Here is a 26,210-nt window from a genome sequence, read left to right as displayed (position 1 = left end):
AAGAGCTTTCCCTGACCGGGAATCGAACCCGGGCCGCGGCGGTGAGAGCGCCGAATCCTAACCACTAGACCACCAGGGATGGACGGTGGGCTGGAGGGCTCGTGGGCTGGTGGGCAGGAGGGCTGGAGGGCTCGTGGGCTGGTGGGCTGGTGGGCTGGAGGGCTGGTAGTCTGTTCTCCTGATAACAAGGTGAGAATGAGCAGACATCAATGCTTGCCACCGTCACATCGAAAACCAACAAGTCTGTAACAATCGGGGGTCTTTACTAATGGTGGGCCAGTGGCGCAATGGATAACGCGTCTGACTACGGATCAGAAGATTCTAGGTTCGACTCCTGGCTGGCTCGCTTTGTGCTTGTTTTTCTCCGGCTTATTTTGTTGTTGTGTTTTTTTTCTCCAAAGTCCAAAAGAAAAGGCAACTCTCTAGGCATTCTTCTATTTTTTCCAAAAAAAGGCACATTCTGCACACCCATTCCGATGTCTAGGGGAGACACGGACATGCTTTGGTATTGCCATTCGTCTCACAAAATGCAGGCTGGTGGGCCAGTTGATTCTAGAAAGAACAATTTCATCGCTACTCTGTAACCGCTTTACTACTTTGAAGGGTGCAATGCCATGTGGTTTTGATGTCACAGGCTTGCCATTTTGAAGCCTTATCACTAATTGCCACCTGGACATTGAGAATAATTTGTAATCTGCATTAAACTGAACGAGCGAATAATCAGCAATTTTGCGGATTAAAAATTGGTCTCACTTTCATTATTAACCTCACAACATGTCAGTTTTGTACCTTGACAGACCGACGATAGGCAGTTTTTCCTCTAGATAACGGTTGCCATGTGTGTTTTCAGATGCATGACACAAGTATTTTCACCTGGACAAGACCTTAATTACCAGTTCGAGGTATAAATTCAGCAATCACAGGATTCTGGCCAAAAAACTGAACCATGTGTGAGTCAACAAACATGTCCCTTGAATGCATGCAACACTATATATTTCAGTAAACCGTCCCTTCGGATGATTCTTGTATTGCCAAATTATTATCACATTGTTACAGTCACACACCAAAAGCAACAGGCCACTACAAAACCCTGCGCCCACACTGGCCACATTTATGGAAAGTGGCCCACAAGCTTGTGGCCAGTTAAAGCTGGCCAGTTCCCATATGGGCTGGAGGGCTCGTGGGCTGGTGGGCAGGAGGGCTGGTGGGCTGGTGGGCTGGTGGGCTGGTGGGCTGGTGGGCTGGTGGGCTGGTGGGCTGGTGGGCTGGAGGGCTGGTGGGCTGGAGGGCTGGTGGGCTGGAGGGCTGGTAGTCTGTTCTCCTGATAACAAGGTGAGAATGAGCAGACATCAATGCTTGCCACCGTCACATCGAAAACCAACAAGTCTGTAACAATCGGGGGTCTTTACTAATGGTGGGCCAGTGGCGCAATGGATAACGCGTCTGACTACGGATCAGAAGATTCTAGGTTCGACTCCTGGCTGGCTCGCTCTGTGCTTGTTTTTCTCCGGCTTATTTTGTTGTTGTGTTTTTTTTTCTCCAAAGTCCAAAAGAAAAGGCAACTCTCTAGGCATTCTTCTATTTTTTTCAAAAAAAGGCACATTCTGCACACCCATTCCGATGTCTAGGGGAGACACGGACATGCTTTGGTATTGCCATTCGTCTCACAAAATGCAGGCTGGTGGGCCAGTTGATTCTAGAAAGAACAATTTCATCGCTACTCTGTAACCGCTTTACTACTTTGAAGGGTGCAATGCCATGTGGTTTTGATGTCACAGGCTTGCCATTTTGAAGCCTTATCACTAATTGCCACCTGGACATTGAGAATAATTTGTAATCTGCATTAAACTGAACGAGCGAATAATCAGCAATTTTGCGGATTAAAAATTGGTCTCACTTTCATTATTAACCTCACAACATGTCAGTTTTGTACCTTGACAGAAACCGTCCCTTCGGATGATTCTTGTATTGCCAAATTATTATCACATTGTTACAGTCACACACCAAAAGCAACAGGCCACTACAAAACCCTGCGCCCACACTGGCCACATTTATGGAAAGTGGCCCACAAGCTTGTGGCCAGTTAAAGCTGGCCAGTTCCCATATGGTCTAGCAGTTAGGATTCCTGGTTTTCTCGTACGCAGCCAGGGGTTGACTCCAGTTTTTCCTCTAGATAAAGGTTGCCGTGTGTGTTTTCAAATGGATGACACGAGTATTTTCACTTGGACAAGAGCTTAATTACCAGTTTGAGGAATCAATTCTGCAATCACAGGAATCTGCCCAAATACACTGAACCCCCGGGTTGAGTGAAAAAACAGATTCCCTGAATGCATACAACACTATATAATTCAGAAAACCGTCCTTTTGGATAATTCTTGTTTTGCCAAATTATTATCACATTGTTACAGTCACAGAACTAAAGCAACAGGCCACTACAAGGTCCTGCGCCCACGCTGACCACATGTATGGAAAGTGCGCCAGAAGCCCATGGCCAGTTTAAAGTGTCCAGATCCCATATGGTCTAGCGGTTAGGATTCCTGGTTTTCACCCAGGCGGCCCGGGTTCAACTCCCGGTATGGGAATGCATGCTCCTTTTTGCTTCCCTCCTCAAAAATCCAGCAAATCTTCCTGCACCAGAAGTGACTTTTTGGCCAGCAGTAGAGCTACAGAACCCTGATATGTCGAGGTTCTGACTAGCCCTTAGCCCCTTCGATAGCTCAGCTGGTAGAGCGGAGGACTGTAGGTTGGAGTGTTGGCCATCCTTAGGTCGCTGGTTCAACTCCGGCTCGAAGGAGGTGTTTTTTTCATGTTCCCACCAATGTTTTGGCTTGGAGCTGGCTTTCTCACATCTGTCAGCAGAGCTTGAATTCGCAGTCCACAATTGGAAGGCAAAAGAGCTTTCCCTGACCGGGAATCGAACCCGGGCCGCGGCGGTGAGAGCGCCGAATCCTAACCACTAGACCACCAGGGAGGGATGGTGGGCTGGAGGGCTCGTGGGCTGCTGGGCTGGTGGGCTGGAGGGCTGGAGGGCTGGTAGTCTGTTCTCCTGATAACAAGGTGAGAATGAGCAGACATCAATGCTTGCCACCGTCACATCGAAAACCAACAAGTCTGTAACAATCGGGGGTCTTTACTTTTGGTGGGCCAGTGGCGCAATGGATAACGCGTCTGACTACGGATCAGAAGATTCTAGGTTCGACTCCTGGCTGGCTCGCTCTGTGCTTGTTTTTCTCCGGCTTATTTTGTTGTTGTGTTTTTTTTCTCCAAAGTCCAAAAGAAAAGGCAACTCTCTAGGCATTCTTCTATTTTTTCCAAAAAAAGGCACATTCTGCACACCCATTCCGATGTCTAGGGGAGACACGGACATGCTTTGGTATTGCCATTCGTCTCACAAAATGCAGGCTGGTGGGCCAGTTGATTCTAGAATGAACAATTTCATCGTTACTCTGTAACCGCTTTACTACTTTGAAGGGTGCAATGCCATGTGGTTTTGATGTCACAGGCTTGCCATTTTGAAGCCTTATCACTAATTGCCACCTGGACATTGAGAATAATTTGTAATCTGCATTAAACTGAACGAGCGAATAATCAGCATATTAAAAATTGGTCTCACTTTCATTATTAACCTCACAACATGTCAGTTTTGTACCTTGACAGACCGACGATAGGCAGTTTTTCCTCTAGATAACGGTTGCCATGTGTGTTTTCAGATGCATGACACAAGTATTTTCACCTGGACAAGACCTTAATTACCAGTTCGAGGTATAAATTCAGCAATCACAGGATTCTGGCCAAAAAACTGAACCTTGTGTGAGTCAACAAACATGTCCCTTGAATGCATGCAACACTATATATTTCAGTAAACCGTCCCTTCGGATGATTCTTGTATTGCCAAATTATTATCACATTGTTACAGTCACACACCAAAAGCAACAGGCCACTACAAAACCCTGCGCCCACACTGGCCACATTTATGGAAAGTGGCCCACAAGCTTGTGGCCAGTTAAAGCTGGCCAGTTCCCATATGGTCTAGCAGTTAGGATTCCTGGTTTTCTTGTACGCAGCCAGGGGTTGACTCCAGTTTTTCCTCTAGATAAAGGTTGCTGTGTGTGTTTTCAAATGGATGACACAAGTATTTTCACTTGGACAAGAGCTTAATTACCAGTTTGAGGAATCAATTCTGCAATCACAGGAATCTGCCCAAATACACTGAACCCCCGGGTTGAGTGAAAAAACAGATTCCCTGAATGCATACAACACTATATAATTCAGAAAACCGTCCTTTTGCATAATTCTTGTTTTGCCAAATTACTATCACATTGTTACAGTCACAGAACTAAAGCAACAGGCCACTACAAGGTCCTTCGCCCACACTGACCACATGTATGGAAAGTGCGCCAGAAGCCCATGGCCAGTTTAAAGTGTCCTAATCCCATATGGTCTAGCGGTTAGGATTCCTGGTTTTCTCCCAGGCGGCCCGGGTTCAACTCCCGGTATGGGAATGCATGCTCCTTTTTGCTTCCCTCCTCAAAAATCCAGCAAATCTTCCTGCACCAGAAGTGACTTTTTGGCCAGCAGTAGAGCTACAGAACCCTGATATGTCGAGGTTCTGATCCAGCAAATCTTCCTGCACCAGAAGTGACTTTTTGGCCAGCAGTAGAGCTACAGAACCCTGATATGTCGAGGTTCTGACTAGCCCTTAGCCCCTTCGATAGCTCAGCTGGTAGAGCGGAGGACTGTAGGTTGGAGTGTTGGCCATCCTTAGGTCGCTGGTTCAACTCCGGCTCGAAGGAGGTGTTTTTTTTCATGTTCCCACCAATGTTTTGGCTTGGAGCTGGCTTTCTCACATCTGTCAGCAGAGCTTGAATTCGCAGTCCACAATTGGAAGGCAAAAGAGCTTTCCCTGACCGGGAATCGAACCCGGGCCGCGGCGGTGAGAGCGCCGAATCCTAACCACTAGACCACCAGGGAGGGATGGTGGGCTGGAGGGCTCGTGGGCTGCTGGGCTGGTGGGCTGGAGGGCTGGAGGGCTGGTAGTCTGTTCTCCTGATAACAAGGTGAGAATGAGCAGACATCAATGCTTGCCACCGTCACATCGAAAACCAACAAGTCTGTAACAATCGGGGGTCTTTACTTTTGGTGGGCCAGTGGCGCAATGGATAACGCGTCTGACTACGGATCAGAAGATTCTAGGTTCGACTCCTGGCTGGCTCGCTCTGTGCTTGTTTTTCTCCGGCTTATTTTGTTGTTGTGTTTTTTTTCTCCAAAGTCCAAAAGAAAAGGCAACTCTCTAGGCATTCTTCTATTTTTTCCAAAAAAAGGCACATTCTGCACACCCATTCCGATGTCTAGGGGAGACACGGACATGCTTTGGTATTGCCATTCGTCTCACAAAATGCAGGCTGGTGGGCCAGTTGATTCTAGAATGAACAATTTCATCGCTACTCTGTAACCGCTTTACTACTTTGAAGGGTGCAATGCCATGTGGTTTTGATGTCACAGGCTTGCCATTTTGAAGCCTTATCACTAATTGCCACCTGGACATTGAGAATAATTTGTAATCTGCATTAAACTGAACGAGCGAATAATCAGCATATTAAAAATTGGTCTCACTTTCATTATTAACCTCACAACATGTCAGTTTTGTACCTTGACAGACCGACGATAGGCAGTTTTTCCTCTAGATAACGGTTGCCATGTGTGTTTTCAGATGCATGACACAAGTATTTTCACCTGGACAAGACCTTAATTACCAGTTCGAGGTATAAATTCAGCAATCACAGGATTCTGGCCAAAAAACTGAACCTTGTGTGAGTCAACAAACATGTCCCTTGAATGCATGCAACACTATATATTTCAGTAAACCGTCCCTTCGGATGATTCTTGTATTGCCAAATTATTATCACATTGTTACAGTCACACACCAAAAGCAACAGGCCACTACAAAACCCTGCGCCCACACTGGCCACATTTATGGAAAGTGGCCCACAAGCTTGTGGCCAGTTAAAGCTGGCCAGTTCCCATATGGTCTAGCAGTTAGGATTCCTGGTTTTCTTGTACGCAGCCAGGGGTTGACTCCAGTTTTTCCTCTAGATAAAGGTTGCCGTGTGTGTTTTCAAATGGATGACACAAGTATTTTCACTTGGACAAGAGCTTAATTACCAGTTTGAGGAATCAATTCTGCAATCACAGGAATCTGCCCAAATACACTGAACCCCCGGGTTGAGTGAAAAAACAGATTCCCTGAATGCATACAACACTATATAATTCAGAAAACCGTCCTTTTGCATAATTCTTGTTTTGCCAAATTACTATCACATTGTTACAGTCACAGAACACAGAACTAAAGCAACAGTGGTGGGGTGAGAATGAGTGCAATGCCATGTGGTTTTGATGTCACAGGCTTGCCATTTTGAAGCCTTATCACTAATTGCCACCTGGACATTGAGAATAATTTGTAATCTGCATTAAACTGAACGAGCGAATAATCAGCAATTTTGCGGATTAAAAATTGGTCTCACTTTCATTATTAACCTCACAACATGTCAGTTTTGTACCTTGACAGACCGACGATAGGCAGTTTTTCCTCTAGATAACGGTTGCCATGTGTGTTTTCAGATGCATGACACAAGTATTTTCACCTGGACAAGACCTTAATTACCAGTTCGAGGTATAAATTCAGCAATCACAGGATTCTGGCCAAAAAACTGAACCATGTGTGAGTCAACAAACATGTCCCTTGAATGCATGCAACACTATATATTTCATATATATATATATACAGTCACAGAACTAAAGCAACAGGCCACTACAAGGTCCTGCGCCCACCCTGACCACATGTATGGAAAGTGCGCCAGAAGCCCATGGCCAGTTTAAAGTGTCCAGATCCCATATGGTCTAGCGGTTAGGATTCCTGGTTTTCACCCAGGCGGCCCGGGTTCAACTCCCGGTATGGGAATGCATGCTCCTTTTTGCTTCCCTCCTCAAAAATCCATCAAATCTTCCTGCACCAGAAGTGACTTTTTGGCCAGCAGTAGAGCTACAGAACCCTGATATGTCGAGGTTCTGACTAGCCCTTAGCCCCTTCGATAGCTCAGCTGGTAGAGCGGAGGACTGTAGGTTGGAGTGTTGGCCATCCTTAGGTCGCTGGTTCAACTCCGGCTCGAAGGAGGTGTTTTTTTCATGTTCCCACCAATGTTTTGGCTTGGAGCTGGCTTTCTCACATCTGTCAGCAGAGCTTGAATTCGCAGTCCACAATTGGAAGGCAAAAGAGCTTTCCCTGAACGGGAATCGAACCCGGGCCGCGGCGGTGAGAGCGCCGAATCCTAACCGCTAGACCACCAGTGAGGGATGGTGGGCTGGAGGGCTCGTGGGCTGCTGGGCTGGTGGGCTGGAGGGCTGGTAGTCTGTTCTCCTGATAACAAGGTGAGAATGAGCAGACATCAATGCTTGCCACCGTCACATCGAAAACCAACAAGTCTGTAACAATCGGGGGTCTTTACTTTTGGTGGGCCAGTGGCGCAATGGATAACGCGTCTGACTACGGATCAGAAGATTCTAGGTTCGACTCCTGGCTGGCTCGCTCTGTGCTTGTTTTTCTCCGGCTTATTTTGTTGTTGTGTTTTTTTTTCTCCAAAGTCCAAAAGAAAAGGCAACTCTCTAGGCATTCTTCTATTTTTTCCAAAAAAAGGCACATTCTGCACACCCATTCCGATGTCTAGGGGAGACACGGACATGCAGTCTCACAAAATGCAGGCTGGTGGGCCAGTTGATTCTAGAATGAACAATTTCATCGCTACTCTGTAACCGCTTTACTACTTTGAAGGGTGCAATGCCATGTGGTTTTGATGTCACAGGCTTGCCATTTTGAAGCCTTATCACTAATTGCCACCTGGACATTGAGAATAATTTGTAATCTGCATTAAACTGAACGAGCGAATAATCAGCATATTAAAAATTGGTCTCACTTTCATTATTAACCTCACAACATGTCAGTTTTGTACCTTGACAGACCGACGATAGGCAGTTTTTCCTCTAGATAACGGTTGCCATGTGTGTTTTCAGATGCATGACACAAGTATTTTCACCTGGACAAGACCTTAATTACCAGTTCGAGGTATAAATTCAGCAATCACAGGATTCTGGCCAAAAAACTGAACCATGTGTGAGTCAACAAACATGTCCCTTGAATGCATGCAACACTATATATTTCAGTAAACCGTCCCTTCGGATGATTCTTGTATTGCCAAATTATTATCACATTGTTACAGTCACACACCAAAAGCAACAGGCCACTACAAAACCCTGCGCCCACACTGGCCACATTTATGGAAAGTGGCCCACAAGCTTGTGGCCAGTTAAAGCTGGCCAGTTCCCATATGGGCTGGTGGGCTCGTGGGCTGGTGGGCAGGAGGGCTGGTGGGCTGGTGGGCTGGTGGGCTGGTGGGCTGGTGGGCTGGTGGGCTGGTGGGCTGGAGGGCTGGAGGGCTGGTAGTCTGTTCTCCTGATAACAAGGTGAGAATGAGCAGACATCAATGCTTGCCACCGTCACATCGAAAACCAACAAGTCTGTAACAATCGGGGGTCTTTACTAATGGTGGGCCAGTGGCGCAATGGATAACGCGTCTGACTACGGATCAGAAGATTCTAGGTTCGACTCCTGGCTGGCTCGCTCTGTGCTTTTTTTTCTCCGGCTTATTTTGTTGTTGTGTTTTTTTTCTCCAAAGTCCAAAAGAAAAGGCAACTCTCTAGGCATTCTTCTATTTTTTTCAAAAAAAGGCACATTCTGCACACCCATTCCGATGTCTAGGGGAGACACGGACATGCTTTGGTATTGCCATTCGTCTCACAAAATGCAGGCTGGTGGGCCAGTTGATTCTAGAAAGAACAATTTCATCGCTACTCTGTAACCGCTTTACTACTTTGAAGGGTGCAATGCCATGTGGTTTTGATGTCACAGGCTTGCCATTTTGAAGCCTTATCACTAATTGCCACCTGGACATTGAGAATAATTTGTAATCTGCATTAAACTGAACGAGCGAATAATCAGCAATTTTGCGGATTAAAAATTGGTCTCACTTTCATTATTAACCTCACAACATGTCAGTTTTGTACCTTGACAGAAACCGTCCCTTCGGATGATTCTTGTATTGCCAAATTATTATCACATTGTTACAGTCACACACCAAAAGCAACAGGCCACTACAAAACCCTGCGCCCACACTGGCCACATTTATGGAAAGTGGCCCACAAGCTTGTGGCCAGTTAAAGCTGGCCAGTTCCCATATGGTCTAGCAGTTAGGATTCCTGGTTTTCTCGTACGCAGCCAGGGGTTGACTCCAGTTTTTCCTCTAGATAAAGGTTGCCGTGTGTGTTTTCAAATGGATGACACGAGTATTTTCACTTGGACAAGAGCTTAATTACCAGTTTGAGGAATCAATTCTGCAATCACAGGAATCTGCCCAAATACACTGAACCCCCGGGTTGAGTGAAAAAACAGATTCCCTGAATGCATACAACACTTTATAATTCAGAAAACCGTCCTTTTGGATAATTCTTGTTTTGCCAAATTATTATCACATTGTTACAGTCACAGAACTAAAGCAACAGGCCACTACAAGGTCCTGCGCCCACGCTGACCACATGTATGGAAAGTGCGCCAGAAGCCCATGGCCAGTTTAAAGTGTCCAGATCCCATATGGTCTAGCGGTTAGGATTCCTGGTTTTCACCCAGGCGGCCCGGGTTCAACTCCCGGTATGGGAATGCATGCTCCTTTTTGCTTCCCTCCTCAAAAATCCAGCAAATCTTCCTGCACCAGAAGTGACTTTTTGGCCAGCAGTAGAGCTACAGAACCCTGATATGTCGAGGTTCTGACTAGCCCTTAGCCCCTTCGATAGCTCAGCTGGTAGAGCGGAGGACTGTAGGTTGGAGTGTTGGCCATCCTTAGGTCGCTGGTTCAACTCCGGCTCGAAGGAGGTGTTTTTTTCATGTTCCCACCAATGTTTTGGCTTGGAGCTGGCTTTCTCACATCTGTCAGCAGAGCTTGAAATCGCAGTCCACAATTGGAAGGCAAAAGAGCTTTCCCTGACCGGGAATCGAACCCGGGCCGCGGCGGTGAGAGCGCCGAATCCTAACCACTAGACCACCAGGGAGGGATGGTGGGCTGGAGGGCTCGTGGGCTGCTGGGCTGGTGGGCTGGAGGGCTGGAGGGCTGGTAGTCTGTTCTCCTGATAACAAGGTGAGAATGAGCAGACATCAATGCTTGCCACCGTCACATCGAAAACCAACAAGTCTGTAACAATCGGGGGTCTTTACTTTTGGTGGGCCAGTGGCGCAATGGATAACGCGTCTGACTACGGATCAGAAGATTCTAGGTTCGACTCCTGGCTGGCTCGCTCTGTGCTTGTTTTTCTCCGGCTTATTTTGTTGTTGTGTTTTTTTTCTCCAAAGTCCAAAAGAAAAGGCAACTCTCTAGGCATTCTTCTATTTTTTCCAAAAAAAGGCACATTCTGCACACCCATTCCGATGTCTAGGGGAGACACGGACATGCTTTGGTATTGCCATTCGTCTCACAAAATGCAGGCTGGTGGGCCAGTTGATTCTAGAATGAACAATTTCATCGCTACTCTGTAACCGCTTTACTACTTTGAAGGGTGCAATGCCATGTGGTTTTGATGTCACAGGCTTGCCATTTTGAAGCCTTATCACTAATTGCCACCTGGACATTGAGAATAATTTGTAATCTGCATTAAACTGAACGAGCGAATAATCAGCATATTAAAAATTGGTCTCACTTTCATTATTAACCTCACAACATGTCAGTTTTGTACCTTGACAGACCGACGATAGGCAGTTTTTCCTCTAGATAACGGTTGCCATGTGTGTTTTCAGATGCATGACACAAGTATTTTCACCTGGACAAGACCTTAATTACCAGTTCGAGGTATAAATTCAGCAATCACAGGATTCTGGCCAAAAAACTGAACCTTGTGTGAGTCAACAAACATGTCCCTTGAATGCATGCAACACTATATATTTCAGTAAACCGTCCCTTCGGATGATTCTTGTATTGCCAAATTATTATCACATTGTTACAGTCACACACCAAAAGCAACAGGCCACTACAAAACCCTGCGCCCACACTGGCCACATTTATGGAAAGTGGCCCACAAGCTTGTGGCCAGTTAAAGCTGGCCAGTTCCCATATGGTCTAGCAGTTAGGATTCCTGGTTTTCTTGTACGCAGCCAGGGGTTGACTCCAGTTTTTCCTCTAGATAAAGGTTGCCGTGTGTGTTTTCAAATGGATGACACAAGTATTTTCACTTGGACAAGAGCTTAATTACCAGTTTGAGGAATCAATTCTGCAATCACAGGAATCTGCCCAAATACACTGAACCCCCGGGTTGAGTGAAAAAACAGATTCCCTGAATGCATACAACACTATATAATTCAGAAAACCGTCCTTTTGCATAATTCTTGTTTTGCCAAATTACTATCACATTGTTACAGTCACAGAACTAAAGCAACAGGCCACTACAAGGTCCTTCGCCCACACTGACCACATGTATGGAAAGTGCGCCAGAAGCCCATGGCCAGTTTAAAGTGTCCAAATCCCATATGGTCTAGCGGTTAGGATTCCTGGTTTTCTCCCAGGCGGCCCGGGTTCAACTCCCGGTATGGGAATGCATGCTCCTTTTTGCTTCCCTCCTCAAAAATCCAGCAAATCTTCCTGCACCAGAAGTGACTTTTTGGCCAGCAGTAGAGCTACAGAACCCTGATATGTCGAGGTTCTGATCCAGCAAATCTTCCTGCACCAGAAGTGACTTTTTGGCCAGCAGTAGAGCTACAGAACCCTGATATGTCGAGGTTCTGACTAGCCCTTAGCCCCTTCGATAGCTCAGCTGGTAGAGCGGAGGACTGTAGGTTGGAGTGTTGGCCATCCTTAGGTCGCTGGTTCAACTCCGGCTCGAAGGAGGTGTTTTTTTTCATGTTCCCACCAATGTTTTGGCTTGGAGCTGGCTTTCTCACAGCTGTCAGCAGAGCTTGAATTCGCAGTCCACAATTGGAAGGCAAAAGAGCTTTCCCTGACCGGGAATCGAACCCGGGCCGCGGCGGTGAGAGCGCCGAATCCTAACCACTAGACCACCAGGGATGGACGGTGGGCTGGAGGGCTCGTGGGCTGGTGGGCAGGAGGGCTGGAGGGCTCGTGGGCTGGTGGGCTGGTGGGCTGGAGGGCTGGTAGTCTGTTCTCCTGATAACAAGGTGAGAATGAGCAGACATCAATGCTTGCCACCGTCACATCGAAAACCAACAAGTCTGTAACAATTGGGGGTCTTTACTAATGGTGGGCAAGTGGCGCAATGGATAACGCGTCTGACTACGGATCAGAAGATTCTAGGTTCGACTCCTGGCTGGCTCGCTCTGTGCTTGTTTTTCTCCGGCTTATTTTGTTGTTGTGTTTTTTTTCTCCAAAGTCCAAAAGAAAAGGCAACTCTCTAGGCATTCTTCTATTTTTTCCAAAAAAAGGCACATTCTGCACACCCATTCCGATGTCTAGGGGAGACACGGACATGCTTTGGTATTGCCATTCGTCTCACAAAATGCAGGCTGGTGGGCCAGTTGATTCTAGAAAGAACAATTTCATCGCTACTCTGTAACCGCTTTACTACTTTGAAGGGTGCAATGCCATGTGGTTTTGATGTCACAGGCTTGCCATTTTAAAGCCTTATCACTAATTGCCACCTGGACATTGAGAATAATTTGTAATCTGCATTAAACTGAACGAGCGAATAATCAGCAATTTTGCGGATTAAAAATTGGTCTCACTTTCATTATTAACCTCACAACATGTCAGTTTTGTACCTTGACAGACCGACGATAGGCAGTTTTTCCTCTAGATAACGGTTGCCATGTGTGTTTTCAGATGCATGACACAAGTATTTTCACCTGGACAAGACCTTAATTACCAGTTCGAGGTATAAATTCAGCAATCACAGGATTCTGGCCAAAAAACTGAACCATGTGTGAGTCAACAAACATGTCCCTTGAATGCATGCAACACTATATATTTCAGTAAACCGTCCCTTCGGATGATTCTTGTATTGCCAAATTATTATCACATTGTTACAGTCACACACCAAAAGCAACAGGCCACTACAAAACCCTGCGCCCACACTGGCCACATTTATGGAAAGTGGCCCACAAGCTTGTGGCCAGTTAAAGCTGGCCAGTTCCCATATGGGCTGGAGGGCTCGTGGGCTGGTGGGCAGGAGGGCTGGAGGGCTGGTGGGCTGGAGGGCTGGTAGTCTGTTCTCCTGATAACAAGGTGAGAATGAGCAGACATCAATGCTTGCCACCGTCACATCGAAAACCAACAAGTCTGTAACAATCGGGGGTCTTTACTAATGGTGGGCCAGTGGCGCAATGGATAACGCGTCTGACTACGGATCAGAAGATTCTAGGTTCAACTCCTGGCTGGCTCGCTCTGTGCTTGTTTTTCTCCGGCTTATTTTGTTGTTGTGTTTTTTTTCTCCAAAGTCCAAAAGAAAAGGCAACTCTCTAGGCATTCTTCTATTTTTTTTCAAAAAAAGGCACATTCTGCACACCCATTCAGATGTCTAGGGGAGACACGGACATGCTTTGGTATTGCCATTCGTCTCACAAAATGCAGGCTGGTGGGCCAGTTGATTCTAGAAAGAACAATTTCATCGCTACTCTGTAACCGCTTTACTACTTTGAAGGGTGCAATGCCATGTGGTTTTGATGTCACAGGCTTGCCATTTTGAAGCCTTATCACTAATTGCCACCTGGACATTGAGAATAATTTGTAATCTGCATTAAACTGAACGAGCGAATAATCAGCAATTTTGCGGATTAAAAATTGGTCTCACTTTCATTATTAACCTCACAACATGTCAGTTTTGTACCTTGACAGAAACCGTCCCTTCGGATGATTCTTGTATTGCCAAATTATTATCACATTGTTACAGTCACACACCAAAAGCAACAGGCCACTACAAAACCCTGCGCCCACACTGGCCACATTTATGGAAAGTGGCCCACAAGCTTGTGGCCAGTTAAAGCTGGCCAGTTCCCATATGGTCTAGCAGTTAGGATTCCTGGTTTTCTCGTACGCAGCCAGGGGTTGACTCCAGTTTTTCCTCTAGATAAAGGTTGCCGTGTGTGTTTTCAAATGGATGACACGAGTATTTTCACTTGGACAAGAGCTTAATTACCAGTTTGAGGAATCAATTCTGCAATCACAGGAATCTGCCCAAATACACTGAACCCCCGGGTTGAGTGAAAAAACAGATTCCCTGAATGCATACAACACTATATAATTCAGAAAACCGTCCTTTTGGATAATTCTTGTTTTGCCAAATTATTATCACATTGTTACAGTCACAGAACTAAAGCAACAGGCCACTACAAGGTCCTGCGCCCACGCTGACCACATGTATGGAAAGTGCGCCAGAAGCCCATGGCCAGTTTAAAGTGTCCAGATCCCATATGGTCTAGCGGTTAGGATTCCTGGTTTTCACCCAGGCGGCCCGGGTTCAACTCCCGGTATGGGAATGCATGCTCCTTTTTGCTTCCCTCCTCAAAAATCCAGCAAATCTTCCTGCACCAGAAGTGACTTTTTGGCCAGCAGTAGAGCTACAGAACCCTGATATGTCGAGGTTCTGACTAGCCATTAGCCCCTTCGATAGCTCAGCTGGTAGAGCGGAGGACTGTAGGTTGGAGTGTTGGCCATCCTTAGGTCGCTGGTTCAACTCCGGCTCGAAGGAGGTGTTTTTTTCATGTTCCCACCAATGTTTTGGCTTGGAGCTGGCTTTCTCACATCTGTCAGCAGAGCTTGAATTCGCAGTCCACAATTGGAAGGCAAAAGAGCTTTCCCTGACCGGGAATCGAACCCGGGCCGCGGCGGTGAGAGCGCCGAATCCTAACCACTAGACCACCAGGGAGGGATGGTGGGCTGGAGGGCTCGTGGGCTGCTGGGCTGGTGGGCTGGAGGGCTGGAGGGCTGGTAGTCTGTTCTCCTGATAACAAGGTGAGAATGAGCAGACATCAATGCTTGCCACCGTCACATCGAAAACCAACAAGTCTGTAACAATCGGGGGTCTTTACTTTTGGTGGGCCAGTGGCGCAATGGATAACGCGTCTGACTACGGATCAGAAGATTCTAGGTTCGACTCCTGGCTGGCTCGCTCTGTGCTTGTTTTTCTCCGGCTTATTTTGTTGTTGTGTTTTTTTTTCTCCAAAGTCCAAAAGAAAAGGCAACTCTCTAGGCATTCTTCTATTTTTTCCAAAAAAAGGCACATTCTGCACACCCATTCCGATGTCTAGGGGAGACACGGACATGCAGTCTCACAAAATGCAGGCTGGTGGGCCAGTTGATTCTAGAATGAACAATTTCATCGCTACTCTGTAACCGCTTTACTACTTTGAAGGGTGCAATGCCATGTGGTTTTGATGTCACAGGCTTGCCATTTTGAAGCCTTATCACTAATTGCCACCTGGACATTGAGAATAATTTGTAATCTGCATTAAACTGAACGAGCGAATAATCAGCAATTTTGCGGATTAAAAATTGGTCTCACTTTCATTATTAACCTCACAACATGTCAGTTTTGTACCTTGACAGACCGACGATAGGCAGTTTTTCCTCTAGATAACGGTTGCCATGTGTGTTTTCAGATGCATGACACAAGTATTTTCACCTGGACAAGACCTTAATTACCAGTTCGAGGTATAAATTCAGCAATCACAGGATTCTGGCCAAAAAACTGAACCATGTGTGAGTCAACAAACATGTCCCTTGAATGCATGCAACACTATATATTTCAGTAAACCGTCCCTTCGGATGATTCTTGTATTGCCAAATTATTATCACATTGTTACAGTCACACACCAAAAGCAACAGGCCACTACAAAACCCTGCGCCCACACTGGCCACATTTATGGAAAGTGGCCCACAAGCTTGTGGCCAGTTAAAGCTGGCCAGTTCCCATATGGGCTGGAGGGCTCGTGGGCTGGTGGGCAGGAGGGCTGGAGGGCTGGTGGGCTGGTGGGCTGGTGGGCTGGTGGGCTGGAGGGCTGGTGGGCTGGAGGGCTGGTGGGCTGGAGGGCTGGTAGTCTGTTCTCCTGATAACAAGGTGAGAATGAGCAGACATCAATGCTTGCCACCGTCACATCGAAAACCAACAAGTCTGTAACAATCGGGGGTCTTACTAATGGTGGGCCAGTGGCGCAATGGATAACGCGTCTGACTACGGATCAGAAGATTCTAGGTTCGACTCCTGGCTGGCTCGCTCTGTGCTTGTTTTTCTCCGGCTTATTTTGTTGTTGTGTTTTTTTTCTCCAAAGTCCAAAAGAAAAGGCAACTCTCTAGGCATTCTTCTATTTTTTTTCAAAAAAAGGCACATTCTGCACACCCATTCCGATGTCTAGGGGAGACACGGACATGCTTTGGTATTGCCATTCGTCTCACAAAATGCAGGCTGGTGGGCCAGTTGATTCTAGAAAGAACAATTTCATCGCTACTCTGTAACCGCTTTACTACTTTGAAGGGTGCAATGCCATGTGGTTTTGATGTCACAGGCTTGCCATTTTGAAGCCTTATCACTAATTGCCACCTGGACATTGAGAATAATTTGTAATCTGCATTAAACTGAACGAGCGAATAATCAGCAATTTTGCAGATTAAAAATTGGTCTCACTTTCATTATTAACCTCACAACATGTCAGTTTTGTACCTTGACAGAAACCGTCCCTTCGGATGATTCTTGTATTGCCAAATTATTATCACATTGTTACAGTCACACACCAAAAGCAACAGGCCACTACAAAACCCTGCGCCCACACTGGCCACATTTATGGAAAGTGGCCCACAAGCTTGTGGCCAGTTAAAGCTGGCCAGTTCCCATATGGTCTAGCAGTTAGGATTCCTGGTTTTCTCGTACGCAGCCAGGGGTTGACTCCAGTTTTTCCTCTAGATAAAGGTTGCTGTGTGTGTTTTCAAATGGATGACACGAGTATTTTCACTTGGACAAGAGCTTAATTACCAGTTTGAGGAATCAATTCTGCAATCACAGGAATCTGCCCAAATACACTGAACCCCCGGGTTGAGTGAAAAAACAGATTCCCTGAATGCATACAACACTATATAATTCAGAAAACCGTCCTTTTGGATAATTCTTGTTTTGCCAAATTATTATCACATTGTTACAGTCACAGAACTAAAGCAACAGGCCACTACAAGGTCCTGCGCCCACGCTGACCACATGTATGGAAAGTGCGCCAGAAGCCCATGGCCAGTTTAAAGTGTCCAGATCCCATATGGTCTAGCGGTTAGGATTCCTGGTTTTCACCCAGGCGGCCCGGGTTCAACTCCCGGTATGGGAATGCATGCTCCTTTTTGCTTCCCTCCTCAAAAATCCAGCAAATCTTCCTGCACCAGAAGTGACTTTTTGGCCAGCAGTAGAGCTACAGAACCCTGATATGTCGAGGTTCTGACTAGCCCTTAGCCCCTTCGATAGCTCAGCTGGTAGAGCGGAGGACTGTAGGTTGGAGTGTTGGCCATCCTTAGGTCGCTGGTTCAACTCCGGCTCGAAGGAGGTGTTTTTTTCATGTTCCCACCAATGTTTTGGCTTGGAGCTGGCTTTCTCACAGCTGTCAGCAGAGCTTGAATTCGCAGTCCACAATTGGAAGGCAAAAGAGCTTTCCCTGACCGGGAATCGAACCCGGGCCGCGGCGGTGAGAGCGCCGAATCCTAACCACTAGACCACCAGGGATGGACGGTGGGCTGGAGGGCTCGTGGGCTGGTGGGCAGGAGGGCTGGAGGGCTCGTGGGCTGGTGGGCTGGTGGGCTGGAGGGCTGGTAATCTGTTCTCCTGATAACAAGGTGAGAATGAGCAGACATCAATGCTTGCCACCGTCACATCGAAAACCAACAAGTCTGTAACAATCGGGGGTCTTTACTAATGGTGGGCCAGTGGCGCAATGGATAACGCGTCTGACTACGGATCAGAAGATTCTAGGTTCGACTCCTGGCTGGCTCGCTCTGTGCTTGTTTTTCTCCGGCTTATTTTGTTGTTGTGTTTTTTTTCTCCAAAGTCCAATTTCTCCAAAAATCCAGCAAATCTTCCTGCACCAGAAGTGACTTTTTGGCCAGCAGTAGAGCTACAGAACCCTGATATGTCGAGGTTCTGACTAGCCCTTAGCCCCTTCGATAGCTCAGCTGGTAGAGCGGAGGACTGTAGGTTGGAGTGTTGGCCATCCTTAGGTCGCTGGTTCAACTCCGGCTCGAAGGAGGTGTTTTTTTCATGTTCCCACCAATGTTTTGGCTTGGAGCTGGCTTTCTCACAGCTGTCAGCAGAGCTTGAATTCGCAGTCCACAATTGGAAGGCAAAAGAGCTTTCCCTGACCGGGAATCGAACCCGGGCCGCGGCGGTGAGAGCGCCGAATCCTAACCACTAGACCACCAGGGATGGACGGTGGGCTGGAGGGCTCGTGGGCTGGTGGGCAGGAGGGCTGGAGGGCTCGTGGGCTGGTGGGCTGGTGGGCTGGAGGGCTGGTAATCTGTTCTCCTGATAACAAGGTGAGAATGAGCAGACATCAATGCTTGCCACCGTCACATCGAAAACCAACAAGTCTGTAACAATCGGGGGTCTTTACTAATGGTGGGCCAGTGGCGCAATGGATAACGCGTCTGACTACGGATCAGAAGATTCTAGGTTCGACTCCTGGCTGGCTCGCTCTGTGCTTGTTTTTCTCCGGCTTATTTTGTTGTTGTGTTTTTTTTCTCCAAAGTCCAAAAGAAAAGGCAACTCTCTAGGCATTCTTCTATTTTTTCCAAAAAAAGGCACATTCTGCACACCCATTCCGATGTCTAGGGGAGACACGGACATGCTTTGGTATTGCCATTCGTCTCACAAAATGCAGGCTGGTGGGCCAGTTGATTCTAGAAAGAACAATTTCATCGCTACTCTGTAACCGCTTTACTACTTTGAAGGGTGCAATGCCATGTGGTTTTGATGTCACAGGCTTGCCATTTTGAAGCCTTATCACTAATTGCCACCTGGACATTGAGAATAATTTGTAATCTGCATTAAACTGAACGAGCGAATAATCAGCAATTTTGCGGATTAAAAATTGGTCTCACTTTCATTATTAACCTCACAACATGTCAGTTTTGTACCTTGACAGACCGACGATAGGCAGTTTTTCCTCTAGATAACGGTTGCCATGTGTGTTTTCAGATGCATGACACAAGTATTTTCACCTGGACAAGACCTTAATTACCAGTTCGAGGTATAAATTCAGCAATCACAGGATTCTGGCCAAAAAACTGAACCATGTGTGAGTCAACAAACATGTCCCTTGAATGCATGCAACACTATATATTTCAGTAAACCGTCCCTTCGGATGATTCTTGTATTGCCAAATTATTATCACATTGTTACAGTCACACACCAAAAGCAACAGGCCACTACAAAACCCTGCGCCCACACTGGCCACATTTATGGAAAGTGGCCCACAAGCTTGTGGCCAGTTAAAGCTGGCCAGTTCCCATATGGTCTAGCAGTTAGGATTCCTGGTTTTCTCGTACGCAGCCAGGGGTTGACTCCAGTTTTTCCTCTAGATAAAGGTTGCCGTGTGTGTTTTCAAATGGATGACACGAGTATTTTCACTTGGACAAGAGCTTAATTACCAGTTTGAGGAATCAATTCTGCAATCACAGGAATCTGCCCAAATACACTGAACCCCCGGGTTGAGTGAAAAAACAGATTCCCTGAATGCATACAACACTATATAATTCAGAAAACCGTCCTTTTGGATAATTCTTGTTTTGCCAAATTATTATCACATTGTTACAGTCACAGAACTAAAGCAACAGGCCACTACAAGGTCCTGCGCCCACGCTGACCACATGTATGGAAAGTGCGCCAGAAGCCCATGGCCAGTTTAAAGTGTCCAGATCCCATATGGTCTAGCGGTTAGGATTCCTGGTTTTCACCCAGGCGGCCCGTGTTCAACTCCCGGTATGGGAATGCATGCTCCTTTTTGCTTCCCTCCTCAAAAATCCAGCAAATCTTCCTACACCAGAAGTGACTTTTTGGCCAGCAGTAGAGCTACAGAACCCTGATATGTCGAGGTTCTGACTAGCCCTTAGCCCCTTCGATAGCTCAGCTGGTAGAGCAGAGGACTGTATGTTGGAGTGTTGGCCATCCTTAGGTCGCTGGTTCAACTCCGGCTCGAAGGAGGTGTTTTTTTCATGTTCCCACCAATGTTTTGGCTTGGAGCTGGCTTTCTCACAGCTGTCAGCAGAGCTTGAATTCGCAGTCCACAATTGGAAGGCAAAAGAGCTTTCCCTGACCGGGAATCGAACCCGGGCCGCGGCGGTGAGAACGCCGAATTCTAACCACTAGACCACCAGGGAGGGATGGTGGGCTGGAGGGCTCGTGGGCTGGAGGGCTCGTGGGCTGCTGGGCTGGTGGGCTGGAGGGCTGGAGGGCTGGTAGTCTGTTCTCCTGATAACAAGGTGAGAATGAGCAGATATCAATGCTTGCCACCGTCACATCGAAAACCAACAAGTCTGTAACAATCGGGGGTCTTTACTTTTGGTGGGCCAGTGGCGCAATGGATAACGCGTCTGACTACGGATCAGAAGATTCTAGGTTCGACTCCTGGCTGGCTCGCTCTGTGCTTGTTTTTCTCCGGCTTATTTTGTTGTTGTGTTTTTTTTCTCCAAAGTCCAAAAGAAAAGGCAACTCTCTAGGCATTCTTCTATTTTTTCCAAAAAAAGGCACATTCTGCACACCCATTCCGATGTCTAGGGGAGACACGGACATGCAGTCTCACAAAATGCAGGCTGGTGGGCCAGTTGATTCTAGAATGAACAATTTCATCGCTACTCTGTAACCGCTTTACTACTTTGAAGGGTGCAATGCCATGTGGTTTTGATGTCACAGGCTTGCCATTTTGAAGCCTTATCACTAATTGCCACCTGGACATTGAGAATAATTTGTAATCTGCATTAAACTGAACGAGCGAATAATCAGCATATTAAAAATTGGTCTCACTTTCATTATTAACCTCACAACATGTCAGTTTTGTACCTTGACAGACCGACGATAGGCAGTTTTTCCTCTAGATAACGGTTGCCATGTGTGTTTTCAGATGCATGACACAAGTATTTTCACCTGGACAAGACCTTAATTACCAGTTCGAGGTATAAATTCAGCAATCACAGGATTCTGGCCAAAAAACTGAACCATGTGTGAGTCAACAAACATGTCCCTTGAATGCATGCAACACTATATATTTCAGTAAACCGTCCCTTCGGATGATTCTTGTATTGCCAAATTATTATCACATTGTTACAGTCACACACCAAAAGCAACAGGCCACTACAAAACCCTGCGCCCACACTGGCCACATTTATGGAAAGTGGCCCACAAGCTTGTGGCCAGTTAAAGCTGGCCAGTTCCCATATGGTCTAGCAGTTAGGATTCCTGGTTTTCTCGTACGCAGCCAGGGGTTGACTCCAGTTTTTCCTCTAGATAAAGGTTGCCGTGTGTGTTTTCAAATGGATGACACGAGTATTTTCACTTGGACAAGAGCTTAATTACCAGTTTGAGGAATCAATTCTGCAATCACAGGAATCTGCCCAAATACACTGAACCCCCGGGTTGAGTGAAAAAACAGATTCCCTGAATGCATACAACACTATATAATTCAGAAAACCGTCCTTTTGGATAATTCTTGTTTTGCCAAATTATTATCACATTGTTACAGTCACAGAACTAAAGCAACAGGCCACTACAAGGTCCTGCGCCCACGCTGACCACATGTATGGAAAGTGCGCCAGAAGCCCATGGCCAGTTTAAAGTGTCCAGATCCCATATGGTCTAGCGGTTAGGATTCCTGGTTTTCACCCAGGCGGCCCGTGTTCAACTCCCGGTATGGGAATGCATGCTCCTTTTTGCTTCCCTCCTCAAAAATCCAGCAAATCTTCCTACACCAGAAGTGACTTTTTGGCCAGCAGTAGAGCTACAGAACCCTGATATGTCGAGGTTCTGACTAGCCCTTAGCCCCTTCGATAGCTCAGCTGGTAGAGCGGAGGACTGTAGGTTGGAGTGTTGGCCATCCTTAGGTCGCTGGTTCAACTCCGGCTCGAAGGAGGTGTTTTTTTCATGTTCCCACCAATGTTTTGGCTTGGAGCTGGCTTTCTCACAGCTGTCAGCAGAGCTTGAATTCGCAGTCCACAATTGGAAGGCAAAAGAGCTTTCCCTGACCGGGAATCGAACCCGGGCCGCAGCGGTGAGAACGCCGAATTCTAACCACTAGACCACCAGGGAGGGATGGTGGGCTGGAGGGCTCGTGGGCTGGAGGGCTCGTGGGCTGCTGGGCTGGTGGGCTGGAGGGCTGGAGGGCTGGTAGTCTGTTCTCCTGATAACAAGGTGAGAATGAGCAGATATCAATGCTTGCCACCGTCACATCGAAAACCAACAAGTCTGTAACAATCGGGGGTCTTTACTTTTGGTGGGCCAGTGGCGCAATGGATAACGCGTCTGACTACGGATCAGAAGATTCTAGGTTCGACTCCTGGCTGGCTCGCTCTGTGCTTGTTTTTCTCCGGCTTATTTTGTTGTTGTGTTTTTTTTCTCCAAAGTCCAAAAGAAAAGGCAACTCTCTAGGCATTCTTCTATTTTTTCCAAAAAAAGGCACATTCTGCACACCCATTCCGATGTCTAGGGGAGACACGGACATGCAGTCTCACAAAATGCAGGCTGGTGGGCCAGTTGATTCTAGAATGAACAATTTCATCGCTACTCTGTAACCGCTTTACTACTTTGAAGGGTGCAATGCCATGTGGTTTTGATGTCACAGGCTTGCCATTTTGAAGCCTTATCACTAATTGCCACCTGGACATTGAGAATAATTTGTAATCTGCATTAAACTGAACGAGCGAATAATCAGCATATTAAAAATTGGTCTCACTTTCATTATTAACCTCACAACATGTCAGTTTTGTACCTTGACAGACCGACGATAGGCAGTTTTTCCTCTAGATAACGGTTGCCATGTGTGTTTTCAGATGCATGACACAAGTATTTTCACCTGGACAAGACCTTAATTACCAGTTCGAGGTATAAATTCAGCAATCACAGGATTCTGGCCAAAAAACTGAACCATGTGTGAGTCAACAAACATGTCCCTTGAATGCATGCAACACTATATATTTCAGTAAACCGTCCCTTCGGATGATTCTTGTATTGCCAAATTATTATCACATTGTTACAGTCACACACCAAAAGCAACAGGCCACTACAAATCCCTGCGCCCACACTGGCCACATTTATGGAAAGTGGCCCACAAGCTTGTGGCCAGTTAAAGCTGGCCAGTTCCCATATGGGCTGGAGGGCTCGTGGGCTGGTGGGCAGGAGGGCTGGAGGGCTGGTGGGCTGGAGGGCTGGTAGTCTGTTCTCCTGATAACAAGGTGAGAATGAGCAGACATCAATGCTTGCCACCGTCACATCGAAAACCAACAAGTCTGTAACAATCGGGGGTCTTTACTAATGGTGGGCCAGTGGCGCAATGGATAACGCGTCTGACTACGGATCAGAAGATTCTAGGTTCGACTCCTGGCTGGCTCGCTCTGTGCTTGTTTTTCTCCGGCTTATTTTGTTGTTGTGTTTTTTTTCTCCAAAGTCCAAAAGAAAAGGCAACTCTCTAGGCATTCTTCTATTTTTTTCAAAAAAAGGCACATTCTGCACACCCATTCAGATGTCTAGGGGAGACACGGACATGCTTTGGTATTGCCATTCGTCTCACAAAATGCAGGCTGGTGGGCCAGTTGATTCTAGAAAGAACAATTTCATCGCTACTCTGTAACCGCTTTACTACTTTGAAGGGTGCAATGCCATGTGGTTTTGATGTCACAGGCTTGCCATTTTGAAGCCTTATCACTAATTGCCACCTGGACATTGAGAATAATTTGTAATCTGCATTAAACTGAACGAGCGAATAATCAGCAATTTTGCGGATTAAAAATTGGTCTCACTTTCATTATTAACCTCACAACATGTCAGTTTTGTACCTTGACAGACCGACGATAGGCAGTTTTTCCTCTAGATAACGGTTGCCATGTGTGTTTTCAGATGCATGACACAAGTATTTTCACCTGGACAAGACCTTAATTACCAGTTCGAGGTATAAATTCAGCAATCACAGGATTCTGGCCAAAAAACTGAACCATGTGTGAGTCAACAAACATGTCCCTTGAATGCATGCAACACTATATATTTCAGTAAACCGTCCCTTCGGATGATTCTTGTATTGCCAAATTATTATCACATTGTTACAGTCACACACCAAAAGCAACAGGCCACTACAAAACCCTGCGCCCACACTGGCCACATTTATGGAAAGTGGCCCACAAGCTTGTGGCCAGTTAAAGCTGGCCAGTTCCCATATGGTCTAGCAGTTAGGATTCCTGGTTTTCTCGTACGCAGCCAGGGGTTGACTCCAGTTTTTCCTCTAGATAAAGGTTGCCGTGTGTGTTTTCAAATGGATGACACGAGTATTTTCACTTGGACAAGAGCTTAATTACCAGTTTGAGGAATCAATTCTGTAATCACAGGAATCTGCCCAAATACACTGAACCCCCGGGTTGAGTGAAAAAACAGATTCCCTGAATGCATACAACACTATATAATTCAGAAAACCGTCCTTTTGGATAATTCTTGTTTTGCCAAATTATTATCACATTGTTACAGTCACAGAACTAAAGCAACAGGCCACTACAAGGTCCTGCGCCCACGCTGACCACATGTATGGAAAGTGCGCCAGAAGCCCATGGCCAGTTTAAAGTGTCCAGATCCCATATGGTCTAGCGGTTAGGATTCCTGGTTTTCACCCAGGCGGCCCGGGTTCAACTCCCGGTATGGGAATGCATGCTCCTTTTTGCTTCCCTCCTCAAAAATCCAGCAAATCTTCCTGCACCAGAAGTGACTTTTTGGCCAGCAGTAGAGCTACAGAACCCTGATATGTCGAGGTTCTGACTAGTCCTTAGCCCCTTCGATAGCTCAGCTGGTAGAGCGGAGGACTGTAGGTTGGAGTGTTGGCCATCCTTAGGTCGCTGGTTCAACTCCGGCTCGAAGGAGGTGTTTTTTTCATGTTCCCACCAATGTTTTGGCTTGGAGCTGGCTTTCTCACAGCTGTCAGCAGAGCTTGAATTCGCAGTCCACAATTGGAAGGCAAAAGAGCTTTCCCTGACCGGGAATCGAACCCGGGCCGCGGCGGTGAGAGCGCCGAATCCTAACCACTAGACCACCAGGGAGGGATGGTGGGCTGGAGGGCTCGTGGGCTGCTGGGCTGGTGGGCTGGAGGGCTGGAGGGCTGGTAGTCTGTTCTCCTGATAACAAGGTGAGAATGAGCAGACATCAATGCTTGCCACCGTCACATCGAAAACCAACAAGTCTGTAACAATCGGGGGTCTTTACTTTTGGTGGGCCAGTGGCGCAATGGATAACGCGTCTGACTACGGATCAGAAGATTCTAGGTTCGACTCCTGGCTGGCTCGCTCTGTGCTTGTTTTTCTCCGGCTTATTTTGTTGTTGTGTTTTTTTTCTCCAAAGTCCAAAAGAAAAGGCAACTCTCTAGGCATTCTTCTATTTTTTCCAAAAAAAGGCACATTCTGCACACCCATTCCGATGTCTAGGGGAGACACGGACATGCAGTCTTACAAAATGCAGGCTGGTGGGCCAGTTGATTCTAGAATGAACAATTTCATCGCTACTCTGTAACCGCTTTACTACTTTGAAGGGTGCAATGCCATGTGGTTTTGATGTCACAGGCTTGCCATTTTGAAGCCTTATCACTAATTGCCACCTGGACATTGAGAATAATTTGTAATCTGCATTAAACTGAACGAGCGAATAATCAGCATATTAAAAATTGGTCTCACTTTCATTATTAACCTCACAACATGTCAGTTTTGTACCTTGACAGACCGACGATAGGCAGTTTTTCCTCTAGATAACGGTTGCCATGTGGGTTTTCAGATGCATGACACAAGTATTTTCACCTGGACAAGACCTTAATTACCAGTTCGAGGTATAAATTCAGCAATCACAGGATTCTGGCCAAAAAACTGAACCATGTGTGAGTCAACAAACATGTCCCTTGAATGCATGCAACACTA

At 46.6% G+C, this 26,210-nt stretch overlaps 31 non-coding genes across 31 annotated transcripts; all 31 read left to right on the top strand.

Annotated features, from left to right (window-relative positions):
- Positions 1-273: 273 nt before the first annotated feature.
- On the top strand, positions 274-346 carry trnar-acg (transfer RNA arginine (anticodon ACG)). Its single transcript has one exon. It is a non-coding gene; the product is annotated as a tRNA-Arg (tRNA).
- Positions 347-1,416: 1,070 nt separating this feature from the next.
- trnar-acg (transfer RNA arginine (anticodon ACG)) lies at positions 1,417-1,489 on the top strand. The gene has a single exon. It is a non-coding gene; the product is annotated as a tRNA-Arg (tRNA).
- A 1,021-nt stretch (positions 1,490-2,510) lies between these two features.
- Positions 2,511-2,582, top strand: trnae-uuc (transfer RNA glutamic acid (anticodon UUC)). Its single transcript has one exon. It is a non-coding gene; the product is annotated as a tRNA-Glu (tRNA).
- A 124-nt stretch (positions 2,583-2,706) lies between these two features.
- Positions 2,707-2,794, top strand: trnay-gua (transfer RNA tyrosine (anticodon GUA)). The gene is given in 2 exon segments: positions 2,707-2,743; positions 2,759-2,794. It is a non-coding gene; the product is annotated as a tRNA-Tyr (tRNA).
- A 347-nt stretch (positions 2,795-3,141) lies between these two features.
- Positions 3,142-3,214, top strand: trnar-acg (transfer RNA arginine (anticodon ACG)). Its single transcript has one exon. It is a non-coding gene; the product is annotated as a tRNA-Arg (tRNA).
- A 1,491-nt stretch (positions 3,215-4,705) lies between these two features.
- On the top strand, positions 4,706-4,793 carry trnay-gua (transfer RNA tyrosine (anticodon GUA)). Its single transcript is given in 2 exon segments — positions 4,706-4,742; positions 4,758-4,793. It is a non-coding gene; the product is annotated as a tRNA-Tyr (tRNA).
- A 348-nt stretch (positions 4,794-5,141) lies between these two features.
- trnar-acg (transfer RNA arginine (anticodon ACG)) lies at positions 5,142-5,214 on the top strand. Its single transcript has one exon. It is a non-coding gene; the product is annotated as a tRNA-Arg (tRNA).
- A 1,672-nt stretch (positions 5,215-6,886) lies between these two features.
- Positions 6,887-6,958, top strand: trnae-uuc (transfer RNA glutamic acid (anticodon UUC)). The gene has a single exon. It is a non-coding gene; the product is annotated as a tRNA-Glu (tRNA).
- A 124-nt stretch (positions 6,959-7,082) lies between these two features.
- Positions 7,083-7,170, top strand: trnay-gua (transfer RNA tyrosine (anticodon GUA)). Its single transcript is given in 2 exon segments — positions 7,083-7,119; positions 7,135-7,170. It is a non-coding gene; the product is annotated as a tRNA-Tyr (tRNA).
- Positions 7,171-7,509: 339 nt separating this feature from the next.
- On the top strand, positions 7,510-7,582 carry trnar-acg (transfer RNA arginine (anticodon ACG)). Its single transcript has one exon. It is a non-coding gene; the product is annotated as a tRNA-Arg (tRNA).
- A 1,016-nt stretch (positions 7,583-8,598) lies between these two features.
- trnar-acg (transfer RNA arginine (anticodon ACG)) lies at positions 8,599-8,671 on the top strand. The gene has a single exon. It is a non-coding gene; the product is annotated as a tRNA-Arg (tRNA).
- A 1,020-nt stretch (positions 8,672-9,691) lies between these two features.
- On the top strand, positions 9,692-9,763 carry trnae-uuc (transfer RNA glutamic acid (anticodon UUC)). The gene has a single exon. It is a non-coding gene; the product is annotated as a tRNA-Glu (tRNA).
- Positions 9,764-9,887: 124 nt separating this feature from the next.
- Positions 9,888-9,975, top strand: trnay-gua (transfer RNA tyrosine (anticodon GUA)). Its single transcript is given in 2 exon segments — positions 9,888-9,924; positions 9,940-9,975. It is a non-coding gene; the product is annotated as a tRNA-Tyr (tRNA).
- Positions 9,976-10,322: 347 nt separating this feature from the next.
- Positions 10,323-10,395, top strand: trnar-acg (transfer RNA arginine (anticodon ACG)). The gene has a single exon. It is a non-coding gene; the product is annotated as a tRNA-Arg (tRNA).
- Positions 10,396-11,886: 1,491 nt separating this feature from the next.
- Positions 11,887-11,974, top strand: trnay-gua (transfer RNA tyrosine (anticodon GUA)). Its single transcript is given in 2 exon segments — positions 11,887-11,923; positions 11,939-11,974. It is a non-coding gene; the product is annotated as a tRNA-Tyr (tRNA).
- A 2,529-nt stretch (positions 11,975-14,503) lies between these two features.
- Positions 14,504-14,575, top strand: trnae-uuc (transfer RNA glutamic acid (anticodon UUC)). Its single transcript has one exon. It is a non-coding gene; the product is annotated as a tRNA-Glu (tRNA).
- A 124-nt stretch (positions 14,576-14,699) lies between these two features.
- Positions 14,700-14,787, top strand: trnay-gua (transfer RNA tyrosine (anticodon GUA)). The gene is given in 2 exon segments: positions 14,700-14,736; positions 14,752-14,787. It is a non-coding gene; the product is annotated as a tRNA-Tyr (tRNA).
- A 347-nt stretch (positions 14,788-15,134) lies between these two features.
- On the top strand, positions 15,135-15,207 carry trnar-acg (transfer RNA arginine (anticodon ACG)). Its single transcript has one exon. It is a non-coding gene; the product is annotated as a tRNA-Arg (tRNA).
- A 1,031-nt stretch (positions 15,208-16,238) lies between these two features.
- Positions 16,239-16,311, top strand: trnar-acg (transfer RNA arginine (anticodon ACG)). Its single transcript has one exon. It is a non-coding gene; the product is annotated as a tRNA-Arg (tRNA).
- Positions 16,312-17,332: 1,021 nt separating this feature from the next.
- trnae-uuc (transfer RNA glutamic acid (anticodon UUC)) lies at positions 17,333-17,404 on the top strand. Its single transcript has one exon. It is a non-coding gene; the product is annotated as a tRNA-Glu (tRNA).
- A 124-nt stretch (positions 17,405-17,528) lies between these two features.
- trnay-gua (transfer RNA tyrosine (anticodon GUA)) lies at positions 17,529-17,616 on the top strand. Its single transcript is given in 2 exon segments — positions 17,529-17,565; positions 17,581-17,616. It is a non-coding gene; the product is annotated as a tRNA-Tyr (tRNA).
- Positions 17,617-17,987: 371 nt separating this feature from the next.
- trnar-acg (transfer RNA arginine (anticodon ACG)) lies at positions 17,988-18,060 on the top strand. Its single transcript has one exon. It is a non-coding gene; the product is annotated as a tRNA-Arg (tRNA).
- A 164-nt stretch (positions 18,061-18,224) lies between these two features.
- Positions 18,225-18,312, top strand: trnay-gua (transfer RNA tyrosine (anticodon GUA)). The gene is given in 2 exon segments: positions 18,225-18,261; positions 18,277-18,312. It is a non-coding gene; the product is annotated as a tRNA-Tyr (tRNA).
- A 371-nt stretch (positions 18,313-18,683) lies between these two features.
- On the top strand, positions 18,684-18,756 carry trnar-acg (transfer RNA arginine (anticodon ACG)). The gene has a single exon. It is a non-coding gene; the product is annotated as a tRNA-Arg (tRNA).
- A 1,871-nt stretch (positions 18,757-20,627) lies between these two features.
- On the top strand, positions 20,628-20,700 carry trnar-acg (transfer RNA arginine (anticodon ACG)). The gene has a single exon. It is a non-coding gene; the product is annotated as a tRNA-Arg (tRNA).
- Positions 20,701-22,097: 1,397 nt separating this feature from the next.
- On the top strand, positions 22,098-22,185 carry trnay-gua (transfer RNA tyrosine (anticodon GUA)). Its single transcript is given in 2 exon segments — positions 22,098-22,134; positions 22,150-22,185. It is a non-coding gene; the product is annotated as a tRNA-Tyr (tRNA).
- Positions 22,186-22,548: 363 nt separating this feature from the next.
- trnar-acg (transfer RNA arginine (anticodon ACG)) lies at positions 22,549-22,621 on the top strand. Its single transcript has one exon. It is a non-coding gene; the product is annotated as a tRNA-Arg (tRNA).
- Positions 22,622-23,588: 967 nt separating this feature from the next.
- trnar-acg (transfer RNA arginine (anticodon ACG)) lies at positions 23,589-23,661 on the top strand. Its single transcript has one exon. It is a non-coding gene; the product is annotated as a tRNA-Arg (tRNA).
- Positions 23,662-24,885: 1,224 nt separating this feature from the next.
- trnae-uuc (transfer RNA glutamic acid (anticodon UUC)) lies at positions 24,886-24,957 on the top strand. Its single transcript has one exon. It is a non-coding gene; the product is annotated as a tRNA-Glu (tRNA).
- Positions 24,958-25,081: 124 nt separating this feature from the next.
- trnay-gua (transfer RNA tyrosine (anticodon GUA)) lies at positions 25,082-25,169 on the top strand. Its single transcript is given in 2 exon segments — positions 25,082-25,118; positions 25,134-25,169. It is a non-coding gene; the product is annotated as a tRNA-Tyr (tRNA).
- A 347-nt stretch (positions 25,170-25,516) lies between these two features.
- trnar-acg (transfer RNA arginine (anticodon ACG)) lies at positions 25,517-25,589 on the top strand. Its single transcript has one exon. It is a non-coding gene; the product is annotated as a tRNA-Arg (tRNA).
- The last annotated feature ends 621 nt before the right edge of the window (positions 25,590-26,210 follow it).

This window comes from Carassius gibelio, chromosome A11 (assembly GCF_023724105.1).
Source record: "Carassius gibelio isolate Cgi1373 ecotype wild population from Czech Republic chromosome A11, carGib1.2-hapl.c, whole genome shotgun sequence".
Lineage (NCBI taxonomy): Eukaryota > Metazoa > Chordata > Actinopteri > Cypriniformes > Cyprinidae > Carassius > Carassius gibelio.
Note: the sequence above shows the minus strand (reverse complement) of the source record. Positions and strands in the feature narration are given on the sequence as shown.